This window comes from Xyrauchen texanus, chromosome 45 (genome assembly GCF_025860055.1).
Source record: "Xyrauchen texanus isolate HMW12.3.18 chromosome 45, RBS_HiC_50CHRs, whole genome shotgun sequence".
NCBI classification, from domain to species: domain Eukaryota; kingdom Metazoa; phylum Chordata; class Actinopteri; order Cypriniformes; family Catostomidae; genus Xyrauchen; species Xyrauchen texanus.
Genome location: NC_068320.1, coordinates 14314129 through 14322655, shown reverse-complemented (window position 1 = coordinate 14322655; position 8527 = coordinate 14314129).

Genomic DNA, 8527 nt, shown 5'->3' with positions numbered 1-8527 from the left:
CTCCGTTGGTCGTTTAGGCCTTGCATTCTGCATGTAGTGCACCATGGCAACCGTATTTATGCAATTCTCTATAAACTAGCCGCTCAGTTGTTTTCAATTTACTATTTGTTATGAGCAGATTGTTATCAGAGATTGAAACAAGTTGCAGGGCAGGAACGACTCAATCTAATGAAAGTCTTCTTATCATAATCCCATCGCAGCTTATAGTTTATTTCCTGGGCGGAAAATAGGCATATGGTGTATCTGTGCAAACATTTTGGAATGGACCTCTGAAAGGGGATTTCCTGCTAATTCATGCCAAACTATTCGACACCGCCTTTCCCCACAGAGGAATTTATTTGAGAATGTTACCACTGAAAGTAATCAAAAAATAGATACGTAAACACAGATGTAGTGATAAAGGGCAACATGATTTGTGCAGAATTTTGAAAGTCCATATGTGGGCAATGGGAGAGCCAGTATTAAACTAAACTTATACACATTGAGCCCGTGTACATGTGCATCAAAATGCTGATAACTCCCCAAAACAGGTTTATTTAAAAAATTCAACATGAGATTTGAAATAATCATGTTATTCTCTGCTTTTGACATCAATCAGTGAAAAGGTGTGCGCACAACACTTATGTTCACTGGATAAGCTGGTAAGAGACTGCACTTATCAGTTAAAAATGACTCGCTCTTATCATCTGATCGCAGCTGCTTTTCTCTTCTAGTGCTTTTAGATCTTAGTGCTGCCTTCGACACCATAGATCACTACATTCTCTTGAATAGGCTAGAGAATTATGTTGGCATTAGTGGACTTGCATTAGCATGGTTTAAGTCCTATTTAGCAGACTGCTAACACTTTGTATGTGTAAACAAGGAATTGTCAAATTAAACAAAATATGGAGTGCCACAGGGATCTGTTTTAGGACCTTTGCATTTCTCCTTGTATATGCTTCCCCTGGGAGATATTATCAGGAATCGTGGAATAAGTTTCCACTGTTAGACAGATGATACCAATCTTTATATTTCTTAACGCAACAAACATTCACAATTCTCCAAAATAGCGGAGTGTCAAATGTCCTTCTATTCAATTCCAGCGAAACATAGTACTAATGATTTGACCAAAAACCTTTAAAAATAAGCAGCTAAAATATAACTTGAATCTCGGATGTACTGTACTCAACAGCGAAGAACTTGGGTGTTATATTTGATACCAATCTATCCTTTGAAAATAAAATGTTCAATGTTTGAAGAACAGCATTCTTCCACTTCAGAGATATTGCTAAGTTACGACTCATGCTCTCTGTTGCTGATGCCGAAAAATGAATTTGTGATCTCAAGACTAGATTATTTTATTATATGCATTACTGGGAGGATGTCCAGCAAGTTCTATAAATAAACTTTGGTTGGTTCAAAACGCAGCTGTCAGAGTGCTGACTAGAACCAAGAAATATGATCATATTATCCCAATTTTATCGTCATTACATTGGCAACCTGTTAATTTCATATTAATTTTAAAATTCTACATACAAAGCTTTGAATGGTCTACCTCCACACTACTTAAGTGACCTTCTGACACGTTATATTCCATCACGTTCATTACGGTCACAAAATCTTGGCTTGTTAATAATTCCAAGAAAATCAAAACCCAGAAAAGGAGGAAGATCCTTTTCATACTTGGGTCCTAAACAATGGAATAGTCTCCCTAACACTGTTCGGGACACAGACACACTCCCTCAGTTTAAGTCTAGACTAAAAACTCCTATTTAGCCAGGCATACACCTAACTTTTCCATCAACTCTCAATTAGGCTGCTTTAATTAGGTCTGCCAGAACCAGAAACAACTATTATGATCTATAACTCTGCATACAATTGAATGGCATCTACACTAATATTATTCTATTTGTTTGCATTCATATCCTGAGGTTACCAGAGCCGGCCAAATCCAGCTCTGTTCCTGCTTTGTGTCAGACTCTACTTCTACATGTCACTGAGCGATGACGACAAACTACAATAATGTTTTTTATATTTTTCTCCATTAACCAACATCTTATGGAGTTTGTATTCCTTGCCACAGTTGCCTTCAGCTTGCTCACTGGGGTTATAAATACATGTATTACTTATTTCATTTTTATACACAATTTACAATCATATTTAATCAAACTACACAATGATCAGACTTTATAGATATTATGGTTTCTTTTTCTGTTAATGCATGATTTTCTGTAAAGCTGCTTTGAAACGAAGTGTTGTGAGAAGCGCTATACAAATAAAAATAACTTAAGAACACCGGTAAAGGTGTTTACATGCTAGGTGAAATAGGTGTAGTGGGCAAAAATCTACCCGAGTCGATCAGTTTATACTTAAGTGGTTTGTGACCATAGACCAATAAAGGAAAGCTTTTTAATGCATTTACGTGACCACACACACCTTGTCGGCTTATTAAACATAATCGATGTAGGAACGTGCATGTAAACGCAGTCAATGTGTATCTGTGTGCACAGTAAAATTAATGGATCTTTATTGTTTAGTGAATCTCATAATTCAGGTTTGTGACAAGCAGTGGCCTTGCCTTTTGTCAATCCAACTCGCTACATAAACTTAACAGTAATAAAAGTACTGTTCATGGAACATAAATCTAAAACATATGAGTGATTCTCACAAAACCTATCCAAAACAAATCCTTGTCATAGTTTACTCCAAATTAATTTTGCATGTAGAAAATTAAGAATAATTTTAGGGCCATAAGATACCCCAATAATCAAAACAAGCAAGTACAACAACCCACCCCCCCACACACAATATTTATATCATGATCAATGGAAACATGTAAATGCTTCACGCTGCAACACCCTCAATGTTCAAGCCAAATCTACGTCCTTGGCTTGTGCAAAGTATTATTTCGTATTTTCTTTGTAATGATTTAGGGCTAAACATAACCAGGACATTTTCTTGACAGGTCACAGGTTGCATTGTCTTGTCATGAAACAAAATCAAGCCTTAAAAAGACATTAATAGGAAACATATGTACACATTATCACATCATTGGCAAGAATGTTGTTTATAATTAGGAATTATATGCAAAACTGTGACAATATATTCAGATCAATCTACAAATATAAGCAAATCTTAATTTCCTATTTTTCAGAAATTAGCAGACAAGGTTTGCCAGCTCAAATGAATTGATCTAAACATCATTTATTCATACATTTCAACTTGTCTAACAATGTAAACATCAACTAAATATATGAAATCTAAGTTTCTAAACCTACAATCTGAAATGAAAAGGAAACGGTTGACATTAAAGGAATATTCCAGGTTCAATATAAGTTAAGCTCAATCGACAGCATTTGTGGCATAATGTTGATTACCACAAAACAATTATTTCGACTCATTCCTCCATTTCTTTAAAAATAAAAAGCAAAAATCGAGTTTTCAGTGAGGCACTTACAATGGAAGTGAATGGGGCACATTTTTGGACAGTTTAAAAAGGCAGAAATGTGAAGCATATAAAAGTATTTTAATGGTTACAGATTGGCTCAATTCTCATCCATTCATGTTTCACGATAAGGCGGGACGAGTCGAAATAATTTTCTGTGGTAATCAACTTTATGCCACAAATGCTGTCGATTGAGCTTAACTTGTATTGAACCCGGAATATTCCTTTAATCTAATTTAGCCACAATAAATACATTTAAAAACAATTAGGTTGAGTGAAAGCCAAAATAAGATGATACAAGACAAGAATATGGAACTAAATTAAATATGGGTGTCATAACAATGCCAACAACAAATCACAATACTTCACACATATAGCACCATATTTTTAACTCACAGGACAGGCTTAAAATCTGTGACACATTTTCATAAAGTTGTTGTACAAGATCTTAGTTAGTAAGGTCAAAACACTGACTTGGTACATAACAAAAATCTCAGCTTAAGACAAGGTCACATGTCCTTTTGTTCTTAAATTACACCTAGTTTCTATTAGGAAGGACATTGTGGCAGAATAACTATCATCAAGTCTAAAACAAGGCAGGACACGGAGAAATGGCTGTTTAGTCTTATAGGCCCACACCATTTTGCTGCCGTCCTGCACAGATGAATGACTTCTAGGAATTATATTGGGGAGCTGTCCCAGGGAACGAGGCAATGTTTCACAAACCAAATGGACAAATGGACTCCAGCATAACAATTTCCGTTCTTTCAAAATCCACCTCAGGTGTGGGAAGATGCCAAACTAACAAGTCAGTTCACTTGTTTTTTTTGGCTTGTTTTTTTTCTCCTTGTGAGGAAAACAAACCTGTTAACGGAGTCACTTCTTTGTTTATTTGTGGTCATGACGGTAATCTCAGGGTTATATATCCCAGAATACTTTTTTTCCCCAGATTTACATTTTCTCCGAATATTACTCATGATCTGAATGTTGTTGTGAACTTAAAATTGGAAAAGCCTCAGGCCGAAACTACAAAAAGAGAACTGGGAATTTTCTACTTGGATTTTTCTACACTGAACTCTAAGAGTGAGTTCCCCAAACAACAAAATTATTCATTTATAAAGGGCAGTAGAACACTATTAACAGTACAGTATCTAAAAAGATATGCACACAAATGACCACCAGACCATATGAATAACAGCTGACCATCCCAGCTATCCGAGAACCCCACAGCATGCTGAACATCAGGGATGATAGAGACACACAGACGTAGGATGGTGGAATAACATGCAACATGACCTAACAGAGTGGGATAAAACTAGGTTTAAGAAGGCGAGGGTATTTAAACAAGCCTGGGCATGTCAAAAGCAGTCTGACTTGCCCTACGGGCCAGCGGGAGTTACAATTTCATTTTAGGGATTATAGCACAATGACATTGGTGGCTCACTTCCAGATTTATGATTTGCTCCCATTATGTACTGTAAGACTGCACAGGCCGAGTCATTATGGATCAATTCAATCGAGTAAGACAAAGACAAATCAGTACACTCTCTGCAGAGAGAGAACACAGGTTGCATTCACAGGATATGCATGTTTGCAAATGAAATGCAAAAGACCAACATAGAGGTGCTGGAATTTCATGGGAGTTTAAAGGTATGTTCACCCAAAAATAAAAATGAACTCTTAAAAATATACTCTTTATATACAAATAAATAATTTACATTTACTGTACTACTCAATTGCTGATTGACATCTGAACATTTACTAGCCAATGGCTAATCAAAGACATTTTTAGTCACATAGCATGAGATTTGGTCGCATATGTGAGTGATTTACTCGCATTAAAGAGGGTTGTGCATAGATGGAAAGATCCATTTTGGATTTAGGAATTGATATCAAAATAGTTCAAACGAAGAACGCGATGCATCAGAAAATCTATATTTTTCCCCACCCCTACTAGGAAGTGTAATAGAGCATGAAATCATAATCGTACCTAGAGACTCAAATGGCAAGATATACAGTTATAAATATGTTACATTTTGGTCTGTTCTCATCCCAGAATGATTAGATCACTTCTGAATATATGGATTTAACTGCACTTTGTGCTGCATTTATGTGCTTTTTGAAGCTTCAAAGTTTGGTCACCATTCACTAGTATGTACCTACAGAGCTGAAATATTCTTAAAAAAAATCTTTGTTTGTGTTCAGCAGAAGAAAGAATGTCATACACATCTGGGATGGCATGAGGGTGAGTAAAAGAGCTGAAGTTTGTCATTTCTGCACCACCGTCACCAAAAACTATTGCAAAAATTATGTTTCCAAACAGATTTCCTAAACACTCCCCTGTCTTTAATTTGTCAACCAAACAGATTGTCCCACCCCAAAATTACACCATTGGTTGCGTCAATGTAGCTGTGACAGGCTGGTCAGGATACTCAAACAAAAAGAGCAATGTTTTTAAAGCACCACCGAGTTTACACTTTTTGGAGAAATTAACCTACAAATAGTCTCTGTGAATTAACTAGGAAAAACAATTACACACTTTACCTTTTAAATAACCATATGAGCCTCGGACAACTTAACCCTAGTAAAAAAAAAAAAAGCAAGTCACAATGTCACAGGGAATAATCGGAGGACTGACTCAATATGTTTCCAAATCTTTAAAGCCAGAAGTAGAGGAATCAAAGGCACACTATAAAGGCAAAACATTTGTTAAATGAATGCAAAACGAGCAAGCACACTCAGCTGTTACAACAGTGGTAAGTAAACATGTGTGCACTGCGACAATCATATCCCAAGGCAGGAAATGCGAAGTCCTACTAAATGAATTGATCTCTTTTTTCCCATTATGCCGAGTACAACAGTGTTCAATGTGTAATGCAATAGCGCCCTCTGGAGATCACCTCAATAAATGTTGAATCAAACATGCAAAGACATTACTACTTTCATGACAGACAAAAGAGATTCTAATGAACATCTCTGCCTCAGAAGTAGTAGTTATGGGGCAGTGGAGGAAACAATGCAAAACTCAACCAAACCTTTCAGCGAGCTGGCTCCAACTCCAACTGATGCAGGATGTCCACGACAATGCCACCAAAATGTAAATATACTTTTCCAGAAGATTTCCCGTCTGCATTCCTTACATATAGCTATTTTTCTTTTTTAACTTTCAGAATAAAAGCTTCTTTAATTTAGACAAGCGTTCAGCTTTGTGAGTACTGGCCGACTGAGCGCAATAAGTAACTTCAGGTGAGTAGCAGTAACAGAGATCTTTTAAAAACTTAAAAAATAACCTTTTTACCTTATGAGAGCGCGTAACGGTCAACTAGCGAGTTACGACAGTAAGTCGCCGTTTGCGGATACCATGAAAATGCCGTAAACTGACACGTACCTGTCGCAAAATTGTCCACTCTTCTCTTATAAAACAGCCATTTCGTCGTAGTAAACTCCACACATAGTTAATTACAAAATGATTTTTTTGGTGTAAAACATGTTGAGGATGAGCGGACAGGTGGTCAGTTCATTAAGTGACGAGCTGTTTCCTCTCAAAAGCAGCTTATTCAGCATTTTTGCCATTAGCATCCATTAAAAAAATTGCCTATCTGGTCTCCTCGCCAGTGTACAGATGGGACCGACGCGTAGTGCAATTTTATGCTAAAATAGTCAACTTGTGTAGAAGGGCTCTGGCAGTCATTTCATTTTGTGTTGTTTTGTTCTGACATCTAACGGTTTGGGTGCAGCATCACGCAGTATTATTCGGTGGCGGTTTAAATCAGTTGGAATTCATTTATTCCATGAATGAAAGTTTACAATTGAGTCACATTCGGCTGGTCATTTGATCTCAACATGGCAGCGCCCATGAGTCAGTCAAGCACCATTTAAAATAATACATGTTTTTATAAGCCATCTGTAGTCTCATGGAGGGATTCTAATGAAACCTGTCAAGAAAATGTACTAAATGTATAAAATAAATTAGATTTTGCATATACAGGTGAAACTCGAAAAATTAGAATATCGTGCAAAAGTTCATTAATTTCAGTAATTCAACTTAAAAGGTGAAACTAATATATTATATAGACTCATTACAAGCAAAGTAAGATATGTCAAGCCTTTATTTGATATAATTTTGATGATTATGGCTTACAGCTTATGAAAACCCCAAATTCAGAATCTCAGAAAATTAGAATATTGTGAAAAGGTTCAGTATTGTAGGCTCAAAGTGTCACACTCTAATCAGCTAAACACCTGCAAAGGGTTCCTGAGCCTTTAAATGGTCTCTCAGTCTGGTTCAGTTGAATTCACAATCATGGGGAAGACTGCTGACCTGACAGTTGTGCAGAAAACCATCATTGACACCCTCCACAAGGAGGGAAAGCCTCAAAAGGTAATTGCAAAAGAAGTTGGATGTTCTCAAAGTGCTGTATCAAAGCACATTAATAGAAAGTTAAGTGGAAGGGAAAAGTGTGGAAGAAAAAGGTGCACAAGCAGCAGGGATGACCGTAGCCTGGAGAGGATTGTCAGGAAAAGGCCATTCAAATGTGTGGGGAGCTTCACAAGGAGTGGACTGAGGCTGGAGTTACTGCATCAAGAGCCACCACACACAGACGGGTCCTGGACATGGGCTTCAAATGTCAAACGTCTTACCTGGGCTAAAGAAAAAAAGAACTGGTCTGTTGCTCAGTGGTCCAAAGTCCTCTTTTCTGATGAGAGCAAATTTTGCATCTCATTTGGAAACCAAGGTCCCAGAGTCTGGAGGAAGAATGGAGAGGCACACAATCCAAGATGCTTGAAGTCCAGTGTGAAGTTTCCACAGTCTGTGTTGGTTTGGGGAGCCATGTCATCGGCTGGTGTTGGTCCACTGTGCTTTATTAAGTCCAGAGTCAACGCAGCCGTCTACCGGGACATTTTAGAGCACTTCATGCTTCCTTCAGCAGACAAGCTTTATGGAGATGCTGACTTCATTTTCCAGCAGGACTTGGCACCTGCCCACACTGCCAAACGTACCAAAACCTGGTTCAATGACCATGGTATTACTGTGCTTGATTGGCCAGCAAACTCGCCTGACCTGAACCCCATAGAGAATCTATGGGGCATTGCCAAGAGAAA